This window comes from Tenrec ecaudatus, chromosome X (assembly GCF_050624435.1).
Source record: "Tenrec ecaudatus isolate mTenEca1 chromosome X, mTenEca1.hap1, whole genome shotgun sequence".
NCBI lineage: Eukaryota > Metazoa > Chordata > Mammalia > Afrosoricida > Tenrecidae > Tenrec > Tenrec ecaudatus.
Window position 1 is genome coordinate 2,604,936 of NC_134548.1, and position 14,237 is coordinate 2,619,172.

Genomic DNA, 14,237 nt, shown 5'->3' on the forward strand with positions numbered 1-14,237 from the left:
ATGTCCTAGACATGTAAACCAGAGATAGCTTAGTGTTCTGTGGTCAACTCTCACCTGGTGGATGAATAAAACCCTCTTGATTACAAAGCTATCAACTAAAAGCTGTGCAGAAAATGCCTGTCTGACTATGCTTCTTTGGATAAAATCAGGCCAAGCTTTCTTGGGGTGTGAGCCTATTCCCACCTCTCTTTTCTGTGCCACATCTACCGAATGACATTCTCGATGTTCTCACTACTATAACTTGAATGATTTCCCCCTTGGGCATCATGTTTCATGTTAATATTTTAATTTTTCCCCTGAACTTGCTCTTTGAAATGTTCTCTTCCGTTTCTTTCATCATTTCTTCCATTTGCTTTAGTTATATTTCTACCAAAGGCAGGATTCCGAGTCTCTTAGTTGTCCACTTTTGTCATACTACCTTTTGTGTCTTGTGGAGGACTTTGCTTTCTTCATACATGATGTTATTGATGTCATCAAACAGCTGGTCCAGTTTCCTGTTGCTAGTGTTCACTCAATCCTATCTGTTCTTGAGATGGCTTTGACATTCATGTGGGATGGATCTCAGGTTATATTTGTACTCTCACGTAGTTGATTCATTTCTTCAGCTTCATGGCCCCAGCTTCATTTTTCACTGCACATAATGACCTCCTCCTAAAATCTCTTAAGTTAGGGCTTAAGTCTCGACATTAACTTTTTGGATGTTATAAGTAACTTTCAAATGCCAAAAACAAACCCCAAACCAAAAACCGCTTCTGGGAATGCCTTGAGATCATGTAACAATGAAGTAGTTCATCCTGCCCTCAGGTAGGGTACATTGGAAATTGCATTACTTGCATGCGTGTAAAGATGGTCCAGGGAGAAGCAGTGTTTTAGGGATTTCCTGGGCGTGTACTTGATGGACAGGACTTTAGGTTGCATAATCAGGAGTCCTACCCTAGCATCTTGCTCAGATGCCTCATTTGAAAGTGCCAATGTTCTAAACTCTTTAGAACATAGGACTTAGTGAAGTAAAATCCCGTCTTTGAATGGTCTGATGGTATGAAGACTTCATGGGAATGGCGACCCTAATGTGTCTGCATATTTGTGTCCTTCATAAATGAAGGCACTTTGTCCTTACTTATCTTTGGTGTTAGGGTCCCTTATGTAGTGAAACACTTGTGCAACTTCTGTAGTGGATTTGATTTCCGTGGATTGTATAGGCAAGAGTCAGTCGTGCATAGCTGCCATTTATTTTGTTCAAGAAGTTTGATGGAACGATGGAAGAGCTGAGTCCAGCCCTAGCTAGCAGATTCTCTGTTTCCCGAGATTTGAACGGCCGTGCAGCCTCACACCCCCGCCTGTCCCAGTACAAGCCCAAGTGCAGTTCCTTGGAGCAGGATGAGCTGCACCATCGTTATTGGAACTGCAGAAATGTAAGCGACTGGCCTCTGTGAACCACACCAGAAGGCTGGCTGAAGATGACTGGACCGGAGTGCAGAGTGAGGAGGAGGAACACAGGAAAGATGATGAAGACATGGATGTTGACATTGACGAGAAACTCCCCAAGTGCTATGCCAATCAGTTGATGCTCTCTGAGTGGCTGATTGATGTCCCCGCGGACTTTCGGCAGGAGTGGATTCCGGTCTTGTGCCCCGTTGGAAAAAGAGCGCTCATCGTGGCCTCCAGGGGTTGCACCAGTGCCTACACCAAGAGTGATTACTGCGTGAACAGGTTTCCTTCCCTCCTGCCGGGAGGCAGCAGGCAGAGCTCATGGACAGCTACTGACGACACCATTGTGCAGTGCATTCACAGTGAGGCGCACCAGACCTACTACGTTCTGGACCTGATGTGTTACTGAGGACATCCCGTTTATGACTGCCCCACTGATTTCTGGTTCTACAGGATGCATGCGAAGTTAGCCGAGGAAGGCCACCTGGGAGAGCAAACAAAGCTCAATCCTTTTTAGTTTGTGGGGCCCAGAACTTCCAGTGCTCCCCAAGAGGCTGTGTGAGGTGTTGGCCACAGGCTTCCCTTTTGAGGTGGACGGGCTCCTCTTCTACCACAAGAAGATCCACTACATCCCGGGCAGCAAACGCCTGGTGGGCTCGCTATGGCCTTACATGATGCCGCTGGTCTGCAGACCACCCAGCGAGAGTACACAAGGCAACAGCTGCTGCAAATCAGCCAGCAAAATTAATGCTGTTATTCTTTAGAGTTAGTGAATGTTGCGGGGTATAGCATTGATAACAACACCCTTGTCAATAAAATAAAAATACTACAATCATGGTTAAAACATTCAAGGGAACAATGATATTAATTAAAATGTTCTGATTTTGATTACATAGGAGCATATTTTAAAATAAATGACTACTGGGACTCTCTGACATGGGAGGGGGAAGGAGGCAGGTTATTCATCAGTCAACAAGATTGCCTTAATGTGACCAATGTTTGTCTAAAGTATACTTACAAATTTTACCTTGTGATTTCCCGAATCCTTCTATCACCAAGACCATATTTTCCAACTGTTTTCCCTACCTCATTGTTTCCTAATTTCTCACTCCAATTACCAATAATTATCTATGCCTCTTGACTACATGTTGGGTCAATTTCATACTGAAGAGATTGGAAAACTACTTCAGTGTCTTCATTAGTGATTCGTGAGGAAATTTTACTCATCATTGTGTTGACTACACTTTCTTGTATTCCCATAGATATCCATCACAGAGAGCATTGTAGTTCAATACAGATCTCCAAGTTTCCGTTTGATGAACGCACCATTATGCCTCTTGAGTTTGCCTTTCCTGTAGAGTTAGTTAGCCTTGGGATGGTTCGATTCAATATGCAATGACTACATATTCTATTGATCTTTGATTTATCCACCTTGCCAGCTGCTGAGGTCACTGTCCACCATCGGTCTGCCCATATTGGATTCCAAAACCTTAGGGCCAACGTAGACAGAGGAAGTAGCTAGACTGAAATGTAAGCCTCACATGGATCTTGCGAGCCTCTCCCACTGTGAGTTGATAAGAGGAGTAACAAAGCCAGAAAGCTCCCTTCTGAGGAGCTCTGGGTGCCATGATCCAGTTTTGGAGGGCAAGGACAACCAGTGTAGATCTCCCAGAAGTCTGAGCAGACGTCTCGTACCATTCACAAGTCAGGATTGCTCTTGGAGCAGATTGATCAGCAGAAGCAGCAGGAACCCACCCAGGCTCTTGGACCTGGCCATCCAGAGTGTGTGGCAGGATGAGGCCTCAGCCATGGCCGTCCTAAGGTCCCTACTCATGAACTCTTCCCCCCACTGCCATGCAGCTGTGGTCGGTGGACACAGACACGCAGCGAAGGCCACGGTAGGGTCTTGGCTTTTTATCCTGTTCCCGCTTGGGGCTCTCATGAAGTCTTGGCATTCTCAACAGGATATTTTGATATCCTGCTTCCCAGATGATTCCACCCAGGGGATGTGAACTCTGAGATGTGGATATATGCCTGAACACTGACACCAAGTTTTGGAGAGTGTGGTCTGAAACCCAATCCATTGCGTCCAGTGACAACCCAACCCAGGACTGTGACTCTCAAAGGGAAGGATCCCGTAGCAGGAGAGAAGCCTCAGTGTTTGGCCTCTATGTATTTGCTCACAAGCATTTTGCCTTCTTGAATCACTACCAGATGAATTGCTCACTATTATCATTACAAGAGTCAACTGTGGAAAGACCCTGCCACCCCTCTGCTGTCAGGAGTTAGCGTTTGAAGGAGATCTGTCAAAGCTTCCGATTATTGAGGAGATCTTAAATGGGGTACAGATGGATTCTGTGCAGGAGGTGGGAATCCACTGCAGAATGGACCTGCAGAGGCTCAACTGGTTTACTGCTTACCTGTCCCAAATGGGTCACCGGAGCACACTCCATGTTTCCCACGTAAGTCCCACATAAGTCCAGATCCCCTGGTGTCATGTACCATGGACAAAGTGGAGAAGTGTCTTGCAAAACTGGCCTCTCATATCCTCAGTCTGCATTACTCCAGCACCTCGTTCTGGAATCAGTCTTCTTCCTCAATGACCACGTCTATCAGCTGCTCAGTTGTTGGCCTACACATTCGCAGTTTCTCTCTTTAAAAGCACTGCATTGCTTTGGACTCTGGCCTTACCGCCTGTGCTTTTGTCCCCAAACCAGCCAACTAAGGTCCCCGCATATGAGTGGTATGTTCAGGGATTCCTTAAGACACGAATTCCTCCCAAGTCTGCTAGAGAGGGTCTCAGACACTGTGAACCACCTGAATTTGGCTGACTGTGAAATCGATGACTCTGAGCTCACTGCCTTGCAGCCTGCTCTGTGCCAGTACTCCCAGTTCACCACCTTTGAGTTGGGTGGAAACCCAGTCTCCATGGCTGTCCTGCAGACCTGCTTCAGCACACAAGCTCTGTGTAAGTTCTCCCTTCTGGGGCTCCTTTTGCCTCAGGATTGCTATGAGGGCACGGAAAGTTCTCTGCATTAGGATAGTCTTTTAGAGGCATTGGAGGATCCCAAGACGACCCTGCAGGCTACAGATTCCTCACTTTAAGATTTTCTCCCAGTAAGGGAAGTTGGGATGAAATCATCATGCATGTGGAAAGCTAGTGTGGTTGCCTTCCTTACTAATCCTCACTTATGCTTCTGGTTTACTGTACCACTTGGAAAACCCTCAAGTTCACTATGCAATGATATTATTTGGAGTTAGGTTCAAGAGGATTAGGCTATCTTTGCTCTAACAATGTGGTGATCGGGGTTGAAGATTACAGGAAGCATCTGACATTTACACCCTTAGCCCAGTCATTCCTTGCTGGCTTCACATCTCTCATCAGCAAGACATGAAAAGAGAGGCGTACAGACAGGAGCAGAGCATGTCCTTGGAATCCAGGGTCCCTGCAGGGGAACCTTATAGATTCAGAAGAACCTGGATGCCAACACTCGTGGAATCCCCATGGAATGCACACAGATGCTGAATAGTTACCAGTCCATCCCAGTACAAGACAATCAAATTCCAATCTTTCATATCCATGTCTAAGGTTCTGACACTAACATATTTTGCCTAAGATAAAATAAATGTCTCTTTGTAAAGCTATCCTCTTGTGGTATTTACTTCTCCTGGAGCAACACTATTAAAAATGTGCATTCAATTTTGGGCTCTGTTCCCTCGACCTAACAGAAATGGGCACGGAAGGATGTCAGTTTTGGAGTTGTGCCTAGGTAGTGGGCTGTGCTTGTCTATTAATCAATAGTTGGAGGCTTCCAAAACCAGTAGATTCTACAATGGAGAAAGATGAGAGTCTGCCACCTCAAAGAAATGCAGCATTGTTTACCAACAAAGCTCATACAGCCCTTGAGAGAAAGTGGAAAGCATCCCATGGGGCAAAAGCAGAGAAGAACACTTTATATATGGGAGAAAGATGGGGCTTTCTACTCCCACACAGAGTTACAGTCATGGAAACTCTTAGGTTGATGCTTGTATCCTGAGAGCACTTGAGATTTAAGACAGTGTGTGGGATCCTTCTGCAGAGGTCAGTCCTTCAAACATTGGTCAGCACACCACCAGGTCACTGGTTCAAATCTGTCAGCCAGTCCATGTGCTTTAATGAAGCCATCGACTCCTGGAAAGATTGACAGTCAGTAGGAAGCCAAGGAGGCACTTCTACTCCTTTCCATACGTTTTTCAGAAGTCGGATGAGCTACAGTGGACGAAAGTTTGTGCTTCAGGAAATGCGCTACAAAGAGGAGCATCCATAATGACAAAACTATATTGCATGTATGAGAAATGGGACAATAAAACCATTTTTGTAAACACTCACTTTATCACTCTCACCCGCCAACACAACCATCACCATCTTCTGTGTCCTCTCCCTCCCAGTGCATAAGGGCTGATGGCCGAGGGCTTGTGTGAACAGGGCTGGGTCTGGATTCTCCGGGGTTGGTCTGTTCTGATGGCATCAGCCCGGCTGATGAGATCTCACGAAATGCCATCACTTCCATGATGAGACCTACTGTGAACAGCCAATGAGGGGGAAGCAATAGCTTCCTGGTGGGTGTGGTCTTATCCTTTAAAAGGACTCTCTGAAAGCTCTGGAGCTTTGTTCTGCACCTGGACCCTTCACTTGACCTGAAGGTTTCTGGACTTGAGACGGAACCTTGCCAACATTTTCCTGGCTTCTCTGGAAGTTTTCAGGCTCAACATTCTTGACGAAGAAGTCTGCCGTTCGACCTGCCTTCTTGGATTCTTCAGGCACCGGATCTACTTCAACAAGGACCGTGGCCAAGACTGAAATTGGAGCCTTGTCAGCGTCTGCAACTGTGAGTTGAATGAGAGTTACATGAAAACTACCTGAATGGTTGCGAGGAGCTGATGGGGAGGGACGCAGATCTTGGAGGGCTGGTGTAAGGAGATGGGAGAACACAGTGGCCTGTCCGTGGGAGACCAGATCCATGGATGGACAGAGGGAAAGGGTCTTGTCCTAGAATCCCTGTTTCATACGCTACTTCTTGTCATGGTTGAATGTCTCCTTCTTTTAGGAAACCCACTCTGTGTGTTCCTTCATCTTGTTTTGGTGGCCCCTGCATTTTTCATCGAATATTTGTGTGGTAGTTTGTTTCACAGTGGTGGCTTGGGAGGACAGGACAGAACAGTGCTTCCATCGTAGGTTATAGGATTTGTGTGCATCTGGAATGACACAAATGCTCCTAACCAAAACAGCATCTTTCAAAATTGGGAACCATAGAATTTTGATTGTGAAATTCGCACTTTCGATTCGTTCTGTTCTGTCTTGTTTTGTTTTGCTTCTAGCACTTGTGGTCTTCTTCAGTTCCTTGCGCTTAAAAAATTCTAAGGAAGGTTCTTCAGCTCTGTCTGCATTGGGTTTGACCTTACATGTCGAGCACTTTCTGACAGCTTCTCAGACTGAAACACACTACCATGGAGTCACTGCTGACTCTCAGCAACCCCTTAGAAATGCTGGTGCGGCAACTCTTCTTGGGACTAGAGAGCCCAGTGTTTTTCCTGGGAAGCTGTTGGTGGATTCAAACTGCTGACCATGCAGGTCTCAGCAGCCCAATGCATAACCACTGCCTGCGAATGCTCCCGAGTCTGTCCTAATGCAGGGAATAGTCCCACTGCCTTCTTGAGAACCAACACTCATTTTCTGACCACCAAATACTCATGTTGAACTTGAAAGGACACGGGGAAGATCAGTAGCTCGGAATCTCACGGTGTCCTGGAAGCAAGGTGGAACAGATTGCTCTGGGAAAGACAGGTAAATGATGCTGAAGCACAGGGGAAGAATGAGAGTGTAGACTTAAGGGAGGTCTCCTGTAAACTAAGACATGTAAATGAGCGAAAGCTTAGTCTTTTGTCCTCCTCAATGATGATGTGATGGATAAAAAAAGCCCCCTCTTTATTACAAAGCTATTAACAAAGATCTTTGCAGAAATGACTATTTATGTTTAGTTTTTCTGTCTACAGGAGGAAACCCCAAACGAATCTGTATTTAATTGGCTCTGCCTTTATTTTTCCTGCTTTTATGTCAGACAAAGCTTTAACTGGGTCTCAGCTCCTTCCCACCTCTCCTTTATCTGTTACATGCACGGAATGGCCTCCTCTTACCACCTCTTTGACTTCCTTTTGTCACTGGTGATTTTCACCTTGAGCAGCATATCTCACTATAATAGTGTAATTTGTCTTCTGTTTTACATGTTCTGCTCAGCTCTTGATGGTTTCTTCCATTGGCTTTAGCAATGCTTCTACCAATGTCAGGATTCAGAGTCTCCTTTGCGTCCAGCTAGGTCATTCATTCTTTTCTGTTTTGTGAAGGATTTTTCTTTCATACATGATACTATTGATGTCATGCTATAGCTGGTTCAGTTTTCTGTCGATCGTATTCACTTGATCACATCTGTTGTTGAGATGCTCTTGACATTCAAGTGGAATGTGTCTGAGGTTATATTTGCATTCTCCTGCATCTGATTCAAGTCTTCAGCTTCATGGCCCCAGCTTTGCTTTTGCCTGCTGATAATGAACTCCCACAAAATGTCTTTTAGGTAAGGGCTTCAGTCAGAACATTTCATTCTCAATAAGTTATCAACAACAGTCAAATCAAGAAAACCACTTCAGCTAGATGGCTGCTTATTTAACTTTAAGCCCTTAACACCCCAAATGCTATATCTTTTCATAGACAGGCAGCTTTCCCCACCTTTGCTTATGCCCACATTTCATCTTACGTTATGGTATCAGGAAGGTGAGCATCACAGAATGCAGATAATTAGGACCAAGTGACTTTTGTTGAGGTAGTACTTGAATCTAGGCCCCATGTCCATCTGCAACCTTAATTCTTAACATATAGATATAAGTACATGGATCGGTTTCCCTCTCATTGTATATAAACAGGGTCAAGTATAAAGAAAATGTTTTGAAACCGATGCTATTAGCATCCCTGCAAATGTGCTTGACACAATGAATGCATGTGTGGCTTACGATAAGAGATGTAAGAGCCCCCATTAAACATATTTAATAAAAGGAAAGAAACATCTGTCTTCCATTAAAAGAGATTTTTAAAAAGTGAATGCGGACATCCGGCTTCTTACTCAGAAAGTAAGATTTGAGTGGAATTTCTATTTCCAGATGATTTCACTCTGTTGTGATGTTTGAATATTCTGCATTCATGATCTAGGGAATGAGCGATGCAGATGAATCCAGAGAGGCAAAACCATCTGTTGTCAGAGCCCCTGAGCTGAAAGGATGAGACCTCCAGTCCCATGGATAAGTGTTCCCTAGCTCTGAAATGTCGGGCCCTTTCATCTCACTCTCAGTCTTTGAAACTTGAGGTAGCATCCCCCAAATTTCCTACTTATTTTTGCTTCATTCACCTCCCCAGCTGCTGAGTTCACTGTCTGCCATCAGACTCCAGACTGCCCATCTTGGATTCCACAGCCTCTGGGTCAACTTGAGTCAGAAGAAGAAGAAGAATCCAGTTTGAAATCTAAGCCCACGTGGACCAGCCTCTACCACTGTGAGTTACTGGAAAGATTAGCATGGTCAGCGAGCTCCTCTCTGAGGGGCTAAGGGGATGACAGTGGAGTCCAGAGTGTGGAGGGCTAGGACAAACAGATTGGCTCTCCCAGAACACTGAGCAGACCCTTTCTCTTCATTCACAGGTCAGGATCGCTCTTGGAGCATATTGATCAGCATGAGCAGCAGGAACCCACCCAGGTTCCTGGACCTGGCCATCCAGAGCGTGTTGCAGAATGAGGCCTCAGCCATTGCCTCTCTGGAGTGGCTGCCCACAGAGCTCTTCCCTCCCCTGTTCGTGGCAGCTGTTGTCGGAGATTACAGAGAGACAGTGAAGGCCATGGTTGGGGTGTGGCCCTTCCTCAAGCTCCCTCTGGGGGCTCTGATGGAAGATTGTCAGTCTCCCCCTGACATCTTAAAGGCTGCCCTTGATGGCCTTGCTATACTGCTTTCCCAGAAGGTTAAGCACAGGAGATGCAAACTGAAAGTGCTGGATTTACAAATGAACACTGGGACCAACTTCTGGAAAGTGTGGGCTGGACGCCAGTCTACTGCCTCTGTAACGTCATCAGAGGATCCAGAGTCCACCCATCCCAAGACTCAGATGCTCAAAGAAAACAAATGTAGTTCAGTGGAGAAATATCCAGCCTTGGCTGGCATGACGGTGCTCACTGACCTGTGCTTTCAGGCAGACATCCCAAATGAAATGCTCACCTTCCTCATCGAAAGGGTCAAGCAGACGAAGGACCTGCCACACCTGTGCTGCAGGAAGCTCGAGCTTGTTCGGAATGTTGCCCCGCTTCCCATTCTTGGGGAGATCCTCAATGTAGTGCAGCTAGACTCTGTCCAGGAGATGAGATTGCTTGGTAGCTGGGACCTGCAAAGCCTCAACTGGTTCTCTCCTTACCTGTCCCAGATGGTCCAGCTGCATACACTCCTCCTCTCTGAATGCACCCTGTATTGCATCGTCCCCGGGGAGAACGATGAGGACGAGGTGCAGAAGCTACTTCAACAATTCACCACTCAGCTCCTCAGTCTGCATCAGCTCCACACCCTCATGCTGCACTCTGTGAACTTCTTTGGTAACCACCTCCACCTGCTGCTCAGATGCTTGCAGGCGCCCTTGGAGACCCTGCACATACGCCGTTCCTTGCTTATGGACCAGGACTTGACATACCTGTCCTCATGTCCCTGCACCAGCCACCTGAAATCCCTTGACTTGAGTGGTGTACGCAGGCCTGGCTCCAATTACGAGTTCCTCCCTGCTCTGCTGAACAGAGTCTCAGCCACCCTGGTCCACCTGGATTTGGCGGACTGTGGCATCACGGACTCGGACTGCAATTACTTGCAGCCTGCTCTGGGTCACTGCTCTCAGCTCAGAACCTTGAAAGTCTGCGGAAACCCGTTGTCCATGGCTGTCCTACAGACCCTGCTGTTTCACACGTTCCCAAGGTGCAACTTTGCCTTTCTAGAGCTTCCTGTCCCCCTCAATTGCTACATGGTCCCCAAGTTAACTCTGCCCTGGCATACCCTTGCAGAGGTGATGGAGCAGCTGAGGATGACCTTGCAGCTCCATGGACCCCAAAGAATACACCTTGCTTACAGGTACTGTCGCACCCTGTGCGATGCAATCTGCATCCGTATGGACAACTAGTGCCACAACCCTTTGCCATCTGTTCTCAATCCTGACTTCTACCTCGGGATCCCAATGTCGTATTTGGAAAGACTAGTGTTTCCTAAATTAGAGCGGTTTGGATTGAGTTCTTGAGCTTGAGGTCATGTTTGCCATGATGATGAAGGAGGTTTGAGGTATCGGTCAGAGGATGCATCTAACGTGATCAGCCTTCCTGAAGTCAAGCCTTAATTGCTTCACATCCATCTTCTGAAAGTGATGGAAAAGGAGATTCAGCAGCAGGTAGCAGATGTGCTCACCCACATCAAGAAACAAAGCCAGGAGCAAAATATATCCCTGTCACCCAAGGCCCCTTCCCTGGGCATATGCAGGACCTTGGCGACGTGGATGCCCAGGCACATGGAGTTATTCAGGACTGCAGGTGTCCACGATGCTAAAAAGCGACATGACCTTCCACTGACTCCTTTCCCGGGAGAAATCAAGTGCCGAGAGCCCTGCCCCACATTTCTGTCTCCTACCACTTGCAATAGTAGAAAATAAACGCATGTTCCAAAGCCATGCACCCGTGCTATTCATTTTTCCTGCCGCAAGAGGGCCGAACTTAAGAATTCCTTGTGATGCTCACATACCCTACAGGATCGCTGAAGACAAAGTGGGTGCATAAGCAAATGTGTTGGAGAAAACTGATGGTGCCCGACTATCAAAAGATATAGTATTTGGAGACGTAAAGGCTTGAAGATACACAGTCAGCCTTCTAGGTGAAAAGCAAACATGCCCACATGTAAGAAGGACACCAGCCTGTGTGATCATGAGGTGTCAATGCGATTATGTTACAGGCATTTAAGACCCAGAACAAAATCATACCAATTTCAGTAGGGGTGCAGCGGGTGGTGGGGAGGAAGCACAGAGTGGAAACCCCAAGCCCATCTGTAGACAATTGGAAATACCTTTACAGAAGGTGTGGCCGGGAGAAGTTAAGACACTCATGGTGCAGTATGAATGAAACATACAACTTTCCTCTAGTCCTTTAAGGCTTCTGCCCACTCCCCCTGACTATCAAGATCCCATTTCTACCTCAGAAATCCAGCCAGATCAGAGGATGTACGCTCATAAAGATCAGAGCTGGAAACACAGGGAATCCAGGATCTATAAAGACGTAGGACCAATAATGAGAGTAGGGATGCCAAGAGGGTAAGGTGTAAGTGTGGGGAGAAAAAGGGAATCGATCACTCGGATCGACTTGTAACTCCCTCCCAGGGGGAGAAACAACAGAAAAGTGGGTGAAGGGGGACAGCGGATGATGTAAGACATGAAAATAATAATTTATAACAAACAAAGCGTTCAAAAAGGAGGGAGGGAAAAATAAGGAGCTGATATGAGCGGCTCAAGTAGAAATAAAATGTTTTGAAAATGATGTTGGCAACATATGCACAAATGTGCTTGACACAATGGATGGATGTGTGGATTGTGATTAGAGTCGCAAAATATTTAATGATCATGATAATAAAAACCTTGAGCATACCTACTGATGTCGGTGTGAGTTACTGTAGAATCACACCCCACCCGTAGCAACCCTCTTCACAACAGAACCGTAGCAACCCTCTTCACAACAGAACCAACACGGACCAGTCGTCTCCATCCTCACAATTGTCCCTATTCCTGAGCCCATTGATGCAGCCACCATGTCAATCTATCTCCATGAGGGCTTTCCTCTTTTTATCCACCCTCCACTCTGACAAGCAGGAAGCCCTTCTGCAGGGACTGGTTTTCCTGACAATATGTTCAAAGTACGTTCAGGAGAAGTCTTGCGCTCCATGCATCTAAGGATCACACTGGCCACACTTTTATGAAGGCACTTTGGTTTGTCATTTTAGCTGTCCATGGCACTTTTAATGATCTTCTCCAGCGCCAGAATTCTAGTGCACCGGTATTACTATGGTCTTCCTTCTTCAGTGTCTAACTTCCATATGTGTAGAAGACCATGGAGAATACCATGGCTTGGTCAGGAATACCTTAATTCTCAAAGGACTATCTTTGCTGTTCTGCACCTCAAGAAGGTGTTGTGCAACAGATTTCCTTAGGATAAAATGTCTTTTGATATTTTGAATACTGTTTCCATACCATTGATTGTGGATCCAAGCAAGAAAAGAATCCTTGACAATTTAAAATTTTTCTCCATTGATCATGCTGTGACATACTGGTTCAGTTATGACAATTTTGGGTTTTTTGACATTGACTTTTAATCCCTAGGTTTTGTGATTTTAACTGCTGGAAAAAACATAGGACAAGATACATCTGATCCTCAGTGGTCTCTTATATCTTTTGGGGTGTATGCCCCCAAATGGCACTGCTGGGTTGTATGCTATTTCTATTGCCAGCTCTTTTAGGAATCACCAGATTCCTAAATGTGTTTGTACATATTTAAATGCCCACCAGCAATGGATAGTGTTCCACTATCTCTACCCCTTCAATCATTTGTTGTTCTTTATTTTTAAATTTTTATTTTTATTAATTGAGATACAGTTTTGGTTATTACATGGGATTTCATTATTGTCCATTATTTTATCAATAAATATATTTTCCCAGTGTGTGGATTCTTGTTTTAATCTTTTGAGGAAATATTTTAATGTACACATATTTTCTTTTAACAGGTTCCACTCATCTTTTGTGTTCTCCATGGTGTCTGCTCCCTTTCTTAGATCTGGTAGGCTGTATATTCCCTGATCGGGGCCCTTAGATATATCCCATGTTTTTCAAAGATGATCATGACCAGATCCAGTTCAAAGTCATAGAGTTTCATAGAATCCTTAAACATGGGGAGACCATGGTCATGAGGAAATTACCTACGAGTTCCCTGGCTCACAGTACATCTCCACCTGGACTTCATCATGTGATATCAACCTCACCACCAAGACCAGTGCATTATACCAGCCCAGTCCGTGAGCATGCTAGAACAGACATGCTGACACATCACCTCAACCCTTCTCCATGACTGCATGTGTTGACAAGGGATTCATTTAAGAACATAAAGGAACATGTGAAAGGCAGTGTAGGAGGAGGAGGCTAAACATTAGTCACCTGAAACAGAATCATCATGCTCAATCTCAGGTCTACATATAGTTTTGTTCTGTTGGATAGACATCTGTCTATCTCAATCCCTATAGCACAAGCCAGAGCCACCACAATCAGGGTGCTTCCAACACCTAGGGAGCCTACACCACAGGGAGCAACTGCCCCTCGGGACTGACACAGCCTCCACTTACCCCACGAAGTGAGTCATCGTTTACAACTTCTGGTCTTGTGCTCAGTCAATCTCAAAAGCACAAATACTGTATGAGAACACTATTGTAGGAATAAACACCAACGCAAAGGTTGGCACCCACACTGTGGTTATGAGGTAATTTGATAAGAGTTGTGTAAGCTCCCAATAAAATGATTTTTAAAAACAAACGAATATTTGGGAAGATATCAGTGGAAGAATGTAGCCTGTATCACATCACTACCTATTCATATTTGACACAATTTCCATTCTGACATTGCAAAACCTCGCCTGCCTGTATAGTTTTATTGATTTTATTTCGCATATCATACACCTCCATAG

At 45.5% G+C, this 14,237-nt stretch overlaps 1 pseudogene; it reads left to right on the top strand.

Annotated features, from left to right (window-relative positions):
- The first annotated feature begins 1,256 nt into the window (after nt 1-1,256).
- LOC142434800 (snurportin-1 pseudogene) lies at nt 1,257-2,192 on the top strand (annotated as a pseudogene).
- The last annotated feature ends 12,045 nt before the right edge of the window (nt 2,193-14,237 follow it).